The 11,209-nt window shown below is 38.5% G+C and overlaps 1 pseudogene; it reads left to right on the top strand.

Moving 5' to 3' along the window:
• The first annotated feature begins 626 nt into the window (after positions 1-626).
• On the top strand, positions 627-8,046 carry LOC142208418 (cytochrome P450 1A1-like; annotated as a pseudogene).
• Positions 8,047-11,209: the final 3,163 nt, after the last annotated feature.

The raw sequence follows: 11,209 nt of genomic DNA, 5'->3' as shown, positions 1-11,209 counted from the left end.
AAGTCATTCCTGGCTCAACCGTAGCAACATCTACAACAGAAAAACTCTGCGTTTCCATAATGTGGGGCCTTAGACTAAATTGGATCCAAAACTTTATTCAAAGAGTAGTTATAAATTGGTAATATTCAATCTAATTTTATAAACTGGGTCCCAGATTGTTGCAGTGGTAGAATTTGCTACTAACCTTAAAGTTGGCTCAAAAAAAGCGGCAAAATCTGCAACATAAAAAGTTGTGTTTCTGCAACGTGATTCCTCAGCCTTAGGCTGTCTCCTGTGCCAGAGCCTGCAGAGAAGAAACAGATGGAAGAAGAAGGCTCTGTCCTCTGTCACACAGGTTTAGGAGTACTATGTGCCATCTAAACCATGCCCGTATAACAAGCCGCTTTTGTAAAAAGGTAGGCTAGGAGAAAAGTAGTACAAAAATGGCGAATGTCACTCTATTATTTAGGCACATACAAAAAGTGCAACATAGGAAAAAGTGTGCTAGAATTCTGGCACAAATACCATAATATAGCAGCCCATTTTTTCTGAAATTTTCTATATTTGTGATGTAAATATCATCTTTTCTAATAAATCACTCTACTCTCTTACAAAATCTTTTATTTTTTTTAGGAGGATTATTCAACATGTATTTTTTCACTAATGTGGAGATCACTTTGTCGCTATTGACTTTTCTCCAGAAAATCTGGAGAAAAGGAAAGCTTCCCCCTGGTCCTTGGGGATTACCAATTCTGGGAAACATATTACAGTTAGAAAAACTTCCTCACATGTCATTTATTAAAATGAAGGAGAGGTATGGGGATATTTTCCTTCTAAAGTTAGGAATGGTGCCGGTGGTGGTAGTCAGTGGCCTGGAGACTGTCAAAAAGGTGTTACTGAAGTAAGGAGAGCAATTTGCTGGGCGTCCCAAACTTTACACTTTAAGCTCAGCTAGTGATGGAAATAGTATGGCGTTCTCCGAACATTTTGGAGATTCCTGGAAACTCCATAAAAAGATAGCAAAAACATCATTGAGAGAATTTTCAAAATCAATAAGATCTTCATCATCTTTGAGCTGTTATGAAGAGTTTGTGTCTGCAGAATCCGAAGGACTAGTGGAAACACTGCTAAAGAATTCTGAAAAGGGCTACATTGATCATAGTTACAGTCCTATGAAGAAGTTTGGGCACCCCTATTAATCTTAATCATTTTTAGTTCTAAATATTTTGGTGTTTGCAACAGCCATTTCAGTTTGATATATCTAATAACTGATGGACACAGTAATATTTCAGGATTGAAATGAGGTTTATTGTACTAACAGAAAATGCGCAATATGCATTAAACCAAAATTTGACCGGTGCAAAAATATGGGCACCTCAACAGAAAAGTGACATTAATATTTAGTACATCCTCCTTTTGCAAAGATAACAGCCTCTAGTCGCTTCCTGTAGCTTTTAATCAGTTCCTGGATCCTGGATGAAGGTATTTTGGACCATTTCTTTCTACAAAACAATTCAAGTTCAGTTAAGTTAGATGGTCGCCGAACATGGACAGCCCGCTCTCAAATGATCTGAAAACAAAGATTGTTCAACATAGTTGTTCAGGGGAAGGATACAAAACGTTGTCTCAGAGATTTAACCTGTCAGTTTCCACTGTGAGGAACATAGTAAGGAAATGGAAGACCACAGGGACAGTTCTTGTTAAGCCCAGAAGTGGCAGGCCAAGAAAAATATCAGAAAGGCAGAGAAGAAGAATGGTGAGAACAGTCAAGGACAATCCACAGACCACCTCCAAAGAGCTGCAGCATCATCTTGCTGCAGATGGTGTCACTGTGCATCGGTCAACTATACAGCGCACTTTGCACAAATAGAAGCTGTATGGGAGAGTGATGAGAAAGAAGCCGTTTCTGCACGTACGCCACAAATAGAGTTGCCTGAGGTATGAAAAAGCACATTTGGACAAGGCAGCTTCATTTTGGAAACAAAAATTGAGTTGTTTGGTTATAAAAAAAAGGCGTTATGCATGGCGTCCAAAAAGAAACAGCATTCCAAGAAAAACACATGCTACCCACTGTAAAATTTGGTGGAGGTTCCATCATGCTTTGGGGCTGTGTGGCCAATGCCGGCATCGGGAATCTTGTTAAAGTTGAGAGTCGCATGGATTCCACTCAGTATCAGCAGATTCTTGAGAATAATGTTCAAGAATCAGTGACGAAGTTGAAGTTACGCCGGGGATGGATATTTCAGCAAGACAATGATCCAAAACACCGCTCCAAATCCTCAGGCATTCATGCAGAGGAACAATTACAATGTTCTGGAATGGCCATCCCAGTCCCCAGACCTGAATATCATTGAACATCTGTGGGATGATTTGAAGCGGGCTGTCCATGCTCGGCGACCATCTAACTTAACTGAACTTGAATTGTTTGTCCAAAATACCTTTATCCAGGATCCAGGAACTGATTAAAAGCTACAGGAAGCGACTAGAGGCTGTTATCTTTGCAAAAGGAGGATCTACTAAATATTAATGTCACTTTTCTGTTGAGGTGCCCATACTTTTGCACCGGTCAAATTTTGGTTTAATGCATATTGCACATTTTCTGTTAGTACAATAAACCTCATTTCAATCCTGAAATATTACTGTGTCCATCAGTTATTAGATATATCAAACTGAAATGGCTGTTGCAAATACCAAAATATTTAGAACTAAAAATGATTAAGATTAATAGGGGTGCCCAAACTTTTTCATAGGACTGTACATACATAGTTACATAGTTACATAGTAGATGAGGTTGGATAAAGACATTAGTCCATCAAGACCAACCTATAACCCTACAATCCCTACAGTGTTGATCCAGGGGAAGGCAAAAAACCCCATGAGGCTCATGTCAATTGCCCCATTTCAGGTGGGGGGGGGGGAATTCCTTCCCGACTCCAAATCTGGCAGTCAGTATAAAAACCCTGGATCAACGTGTCCTTAAAATCTAGAGTCCATAACCTGTCCATCAGATAATATCACCTATTCTGTAGCTAGCATTGTCTGCGTGTTATGTTATAGAAAGCGCTACAGACATCATGATGAAGAGTTTCTTAGCATCAATCAGATAAATGAAGATGCCCTACAGGCATCAGGTTCTGCTGCCCCAGCGGACTTTATTCCAATACTGCACTTTTTCCCTTTGCCTGGAGTAAAAGCACTATTACAAGCAATTGAAAAATTTAACAACTTCACTAAAAATCGTATCGAAGAACATTACGAGTCCTATGACAAGGTTTGTAATAATGATGTTCCAATCCTTAAGGCTTACAGTAGAAATTCAGCCCAAGACCGCACATTTCAGCAGAAATGCATCATGTTTTTTTTCTACATCATTTTTCATTGCGTTTTTGCGGTGATTTTTTCTGTGATTTTTCTTCCCTTATGAAATCTATAGGGAAAACGCATGTGTTCCGCAGGTGAAACTGACATGCTGTGTTTTTGAAAACGTAGTTTTTTCTTCTGTGGTTTTTTCTGCAATGTGTAGAATGGATTAGCCAGAATCTTATTTACTTCTTCTGATACTGTAAAATGCAGTGATTTTTGCTGCTTTTCCACAGCAGACAAAATTCTGCTTTTCGGTAACGTGAGGTCTTAGGCTAAAGCCTAATGTGGCAAGCCGCAAAACTGCGATGGTTTTGGAAGTTACAGCATGTGTGCTGCACCTATTTTTCCGCAATGTGGGATTCCGCTAGAATCCCATCCGCTTTGCCATGTGGGGCCTCAGGCAGCTGTATTTTGTTGCAGATTTTGATGCTTTTTTTTAAAACAAAGCCAGGAGTGGATTGAGAAGAAAGTAGAAGCATATGGACGTCCTATATATTTCTCATACATTTTGCTGCTCAGCCTTACCCTTTGTTCACATATGCGTTTAGTATTCTGTTCGGGGAGTCCGTATGGGGACCCCCCAAACGGAACACCAAACACAACTGTAAGCGCTGTGCAGTAAAAGCACTATCGGCTTTCATGTTCTATGCCTCGGTGAAGAGCTATTGGTGCGGGTACTGTAGTTCTTCACTGTCACGTCTATTATGCTGTACTGTGAGAGAGGGCGTTCCTTACCGCCCAGTGATGACATTGAGCGGAGAGGAACGCCCCCCAGTACTCGTCTATGGACGAGTACTATCAGGAGGGGAGGGAGGTGCTCCTCACTGCTGTCACAGTACAGCGCAATAGACACTACTGTGAGCAAGGGCGTTCCTGACTGAATGTCAGAAATGCCCTTCTGACAGTGAAGATCTATGGTACCAACACCGATAGCTCTTCACACAGAACGTGAAAGCCGATAGTATGCTGAATTCTGTCGGCTTTCTAGCAGTATATAAAACCGCATATGCCCCAGGTGAAAGGTCCTCTTTAACATCTGTCAGTTGGTTGCAGACCCTTTTGACAGACGTTAAATATTGACTCAATGGGGCACATTTATCAACAAGTTTGCACCTGAATTTGGCATGTGCTGTGCATTTTTTGCTCCCTTTTGCATTACTTTGGATTGATGAAATGTTTGCACTGTTTTACTATGTCAGAATTCTCTATGTGAGAAAACTGAAAGAGATCCCAAATTGTGCAAAATTTAGCCGTATAGAGTTATATTTGATAATTAACTCCCAATGACTTATATTGATCATTCAGTCTGTGCTTCTCCATGCATAGTGTGGCACACACAGTCTCACAATGCAAAGATTGCGTCAACTTCTGTCCTTTTTATATTGCACACACCTGTTACTTGCCACCGTTGCGTTTGAATGAGCATCACATGCTTGAAGCAAAGTTATTTACCAACAATTTTCGAAAGGTGCCAATTTTGCCTGACCCATTTTTAGAGTTTTGTGCAAAATTATCCAATTTGCCTTTTTTGTGTTCAAATACACACAAAGGAAATAAATATGTGTATAAGAAAATGTGTAATAATTTTCTAGAAAAATTTCAGGGCTGCCAACACTTATGGCTAGGACTATATACTGTTTTGCATCAGAGGTGCCTCCATTTTCACAGATCCCTCATACATCTGAGTCAATAGCAATCTACAGCAATAAAGCTTCTATCTTACTGGTTTCCAAAAAAAATTACATACTTTTGTTTTTTGCATTTTTTTAAATCCACTGCAGAGTCACATACGGATATTACTGAAACATTAATATACTGCTGTAACCACAGAAAATCAGAAGATAAATTATCTGCTTTGTCAGATGCTAAGATTCTATCTACAGTGAATGATATTTTTGGAGCAGGTAAATAAATTAAACTTGATTTTAGTTTTCATACATATTTAGCTTAACCCCTTCCCACCGCAGCTAGTTTTAGACTTCCCAATAGAGCTCCAATACCCAATATTTTAACATGTGATAACATAACTCACAACTTTTACATTGAGCTAGCTCTGGACAGAATGAAACAACCATCACATATATGCAAATATTCTTATGGATTTGTCTCCATGCAAGCCAACTGAAGAAAAGTGTTTCATGAAAACTTGATAGTATGGAAGCTCATCTACAGTAAATGCAGAGTATGAATGTACACATAATGAAACATTTCTGACCATACTAATATTATATGAAGATAATGTATTGAAAGCTCCAATCGTTCCGCATACTCTGGGCAAGTGTTCAGTTTCCTTAAAGAGATTGTGCATGTTTTAGTTTTGTATGACCTATGCTTAGGCTAGACCACAAATATCTGATCGGTATTTGGCCACATTGGCCTTGTGTCATGTATTTTATGGAGCTGGAAGTGGTGTTGGCCCTCAACGATAAGATATTTATGGCCAAACATGCCAAAAGTTGGTATGTAATACAATCAGGATAATGATCCAAAGCTCTAGAGGGCCAGTGCAATAATAGAACAAATAACCCAGTGTACACCATGGAAAGAAAAATGGTCAGATCTTACCATAGTCACATAGGTAGCAAGATGATAGATAGATAGATAGATAGATAGATAGATAGATAGATAGATAGATAGATAGATAGATGACCAAAACAGTCCCAGAACTGTCCCTGGGATACTGTCCCTGTGTCCCAGAAATAGCTCCCGCCCTAACAATGGCAGTCCCAAACTGAACCCTCAACAAAAATATCGCCTCTGTATGATCACATTTCCTATTTTTTTTAATGCAAAAATATCAATCGAGTAAGTTTTAAAGCATATCAAAGCTATTGCCGCATAAAGTGACATTTGTCATTTTTGAAAAATGGGGTCATGTCCAAAGAGATTCATAGGGTCATTGTGTAAATATGGAGAGTAATATTTCTCCATAGTTAGAACTGATTTTCCTGCAGCTGGGAACATATTATCAACATATGGCCATTTAAGGGACACTCCGTCTAAACACATTGTTTTATTAAAATCTAAATATGCCCAATTAAAACATTTCATGTATTTTCACCATATTTTATTTTGTTTGTAGGATTTGCTTGCAAGTAGGTTTTCGGTGGTAAAGCAGAACAAAAGCAAAATTTAATTCTCAGGCTACATCTACATTTTAGTTTCCATAGGAGACTCTGCCGGAGATATAAGTCCTGCATTATAGTCTATGGGGTCCGCAGGTGTATGTGGGTAACCTCTTTTTTAGCGGCAGACTTTCGGTCCCCATGCAGACCTGAACAATGGAGAGACCAGTACTAGCCACTAAGTCTACATAGCAGTATGTTGGTCAGTATTGTGAATAAGTATATGTAAGCCGATTCTAGGAGTGGCCCCAAAATACAAGATAGAAGCCTTTTTTAAAATCTATTTTTATTAAAATTTTATGTAGTTTGGTGAGTTTGGATTATATATGGCGGCGCGGAGAAGACATCTAAAGGTAGGAGAAGAATAGCCTTTCTTAAGGCTATTCTTACGTGGTAGGCAGAAAAAATTGAGTTTTAATGATAGGATCCCTTTAAGCAATTTATTCCATCAAAGAAGGCAAGATTTGGAATAAAACTGTACAAAATGTGTGAGATTTCAACAAGATACAAGTCAGCTTTTCGCATCTATGAGTGAATATATAGCTTGTGAGATGTATTTTCTCTTTTAACCCCTTGTGAATGAATACATTGTAGGACTAAAAGAATATATTAGAGAAATTGAAATGTGTAAATTTCACTTCCATTTTGTTTAAATTCTTGGGGAACACTGAAAGGGTTAAGGGACTCCATAAATTATGTTTTAAATTATTTTAGTGTGTAGATTTGAGAATTTGGCGACATATGGGGGTTCTATTAGAGCGGCATTGACACATGTCATTTTTGAAAATGAGGCCTGGTCTTTAAGGCTGAGGCCCCATGTTGCAGAAAAACAGCTTTGTGTTGTAGATTTTGCTGCACTTTTTTTTTTTTTTTTTTATCCAAAGCCTGGAGTGGATTTACTACAAGGAAAAAGTATAAGTACTTCCTATATATTTCCCTTTCATTCTGTAGCCACTCTTGGCTTTGGCTCAAGAAAAAAAACACAGCAAAATTTGAAACAAAAAAACGACTAGGCTGTATCCTTAAGGGGTTAACCTCATTCACACATTGTGGAGAAAAATGTTTTTGCTGAGGTTTTTCTACTGATGCTTGAACCTACATGTGGTCTTAACCTTAAAACACATATAACCTACGCCCTTAAAAAGGAGTCATAAAAAAATGAATTACAAAAAACTGTATGAAGAATTCCTTGCACTTTTCCTTCCTTTAGGATTTACTCTTTGCTTTGGCTAAAAAAAAAAATGAAAAAAAAAATATACTAACAAGTTTTTTATTTTATTTTAACTATGTTCTAGAGCTTTATGAGAAGATCCAGACTTTTTTAAGCCAGAACGCTTTTTGGATAAAGATGGAAAACTGGATAAACATATTGCTCAAAATGTCATTATTTTTGGAATGGGAATCCGCAGATGTTTGGGGGAAGAAATTGCCCGAAATGGACTTTTTTTTTATGTTGACGATTATTCTGCAAAGAATCCGTCTGGAAAAGAAGAAATCGGATGAATTATCATTGACACCAATTAATGGAATGAGTCTCAAGCCACAGAAATATGTGATGAAGGCATTACCATGTTACTAATGTTATAGTGCATTGTCTTATATGAGCATGGTTTCATACCAACGTTCAAACTCCAATCGGAGTTTTCCTCCCTTAATCCACTTTCAAAATGCAGGACTTTTTCTCCGCATTTTTCTTCATATTTTGGGCAGACACCAGGCGGAAACCCATTGGACTCCATTATAGTCTTTGGGGACTGTGAGTTTCCGCTGGCAACTGCTTTTTAAGCGGATTAGGTGTGCTAATGTTAGTGTCAACCTAGTGCAAGTCTGATTTTATGTGTGCCATATACAAATACTTTCTATCTGTACTGTCTTTGTCCTATTCAAGATGAAATCTAATTTGCTATCAAGCAACTCTTTGTTTAGAAACAACTATGTAGTGATGGGGAGATTCAATCAGTAATTCTAGCTATCTCTATATACACAGTCATACATGGATGGCATAGGAAAGTACGGACCAACTTCCTCACAGGATTCGGCCAAAAGAAAACAGTGCTCGCTTGACAGTGTGTCAATAAAGGAGTACCTATTATCTTATGCGGGCAAGCACTGTTTTCTTTTGGCCGAATCCTGTGTGGAAGTTGGTCTGTACTTTCCTTCACCTACCCGTTTGAGTGACGCTTAAAGCTGCTGCCTTTGGCCCTACTCATAGGGCGTTGCAGGCTTCTAGAGTGTTGTGCCATTGCGCAACCTCATCAGGTGAGGGGGCATTTTTCAAACCCGAAATTGGCCCATTATTTTAATTTAATACACGAGGATCTGCTCGGTGTGGCTCTCTTTTCTTGTTTATACAGTACATGGATGGCAGTCATTCAAAGAATAGGACCACCCCCATGACTACCTGGCATCTTCATAGCTACGATTGATAGAGATCTAAATGAATAAAATACAAGCTTCTGCATTTTCCATTATATATCTGTCTGCTCAGGTCTACAATTATTTGATTGTGCAAAAAGATATTAACGTTTAAGCTGTATTTTATGTGTTTTTAAATGTTCCATAGTTTGTATGATGGAATTTCATATCTTTAAAGGAATATTACTGCCATTTAGTTTACTGCCAGCTAGATGGTATGGGACCCTATTAATTTTAACCAAAAACAACGTAAGGCACAAAATAGAGTAAAAAATATACAAATAATTTTATTAATAAATATCCAAAAATGTAACAAAATATGTATAAAACGGGAAGACAGACAAGGGAAAATCCCCCAGGTGGCAGTTGAGAACCGCAACCCTCCCACGGATGAGGACAGAGAAGAAAACCCTAAATAATTCCAATACGCCAGAATAGGAAAGATGTTTAACAAAAGTCCATACATAAAGTCGCTATCAAGCACTACATTATATTACATTACACACTAGCCAAGGGTTAAATAACCCCAATAATGGCTAGTAGAACCAAAATATGTCAAATAATGGCTATATAAGTGACATAGAATCCAAAATGTCCCAAATGGGATCACTAATACATACCCATAGGTGCAGACATATTTGCTATTCTTTAAATATGGCAATAGAAAAGGGGATATTCAGTACATCTCCAGTGGGGTGGAAAAACGCCTGAAGCACATTTCGCCTGCACTCGGCTTCATCAGGAGGCAAAAGGTGTCAGGAGGTTTTGCCTTCTGACGAAGCCGAGTGCAGGCGAAACGCGCATCAGGCGTTTTTCCACCCCACTGGAGATGTACTGAATATCCCCTTTTCATTTGAATGGGTTTGAAAAGTGTGGGGCCGTGAGCGCTGGTGAGCGTTTTGTGTGCTCCGTGGCGAAACCGTTTTTTTTTTAACCGGGCAGAGAGTTGGACATGCAGGACTTTGTGTCCAGTTTAAAAAACCTCTACTTTTTACATGTTATCTGAATGTAGCTTTAACAAGGGGAAACTATTATACCTTTTTCTCTGTAAAACCACTTAGGTGGAACCGTCAGCATATAAGGGGTTAAATGGCAAGTATGCGTTCTATCTGATGAGGAAACGTCCATGGTACGACCTCCTCTGGGGTCATCTGAAGTGAATAATAAAATCCTTCTCCGCTCCCTGTATACTGTCAGCTGCACATGTTCTCCTGCACACTTGTTAAAGTGAAAGCAGCGAGTATATGTAGCTCCACTTTAACCAGTGATATTTCAAAATCCAGGTGGGCTAAACACATTATTACCTGAATTTCTAACTTTTTAGAAGGAGTCTGTTGGCAATAAATTGGTTCTAAACCTTATCACAGTACCTTGTAGATATGTTTCTACAGTTTCCAAATAGGCCTCTGTTATTCAACGTTGAGGACCAATTTTCATGTAAGTCAGAATTTTATTCATATGCTAATAAAGTGAAAGAGCATTGTGTGTGGTAGTGGTTGGGGGAGGGGGTGATTTAGCTGGTCTGCACTTTGGTTTCAGTTCCAGATTCCCAGACAAACGGTATTTTTTTCCTTATTTGCATATCAATAAAAATATACAAATATACAAAAATTTCACCTAATTTTTTATTGTATAAAAATTATGTAAAGTTCTGTTTAAGTAAAAATATTTCAGGTTCTTTAACAGCGCATTGCTTAACCAGATTCTCTGCATTGTATGTATGCAGTATGGGAAAGGACAGAGTCATAAGGTGCAAATACAAGATAATAGATATCTTTAGCAAGGAATGGGTTGGGCATGAGTACTTTGTCACACAAGGAAGCGTAGCATACAAACATGCCGTGCAAGTAGAAAAATGTGAAGCAGCAGAACAATAAAGAAAAAGAACTCTTTAACCTACACAACATACCAGTCAGGCTGGACGTGAAGATTACTATATCTAATTCCACTCACAGGTCTGCTGAATTTCTAGGAAATTAAACTGCATCATCATGACATCAGGTAAAAATAATATTACTTTTTACAATCGTGGTTTTCAATTCTATTGCTCTTTTACAACAAACTGCTACCTGATAAGGGAGGGACATAAGACATAAGTGCATGTGACCTGATTCTGCAGGAATCCATGTCGACAAACTAGAGCTGTAGACTTACAGTGCAAGCATGTGGCTAAGAATAGCTGCAATACGCACATGTAGTATTACTGGCACTTGTGGCTTGGGGATGGGAGCCATGATACTAGTAGTGTGGCATGTGGCCACTATGGCCATCGATTGGCTGCTTTGGTCACATGCTGTCTTCATGTAAATAGACTGGAAAGACCAGTG

Source organism: Leptodactylus fuscus, chromosome 1 (assembly GCF_031893055.1).
Source record: "Leptodactylus fuscus isolate aLepFus1 chromosome 1, aLepFus1.hap2, whole genome shotgun sequence".
In the NCBI taxonomy this organism is placed as follows: domain Eukaryota; kingdom Metazoa; phylum Chordata; class Amphibia; order Anura; family Leptodactylidae; genus Leptodactylus; species Leptodactylus fuscus.
This window is presented reverse-complemented; position numbering and strand designations above follow the sequence as displayed.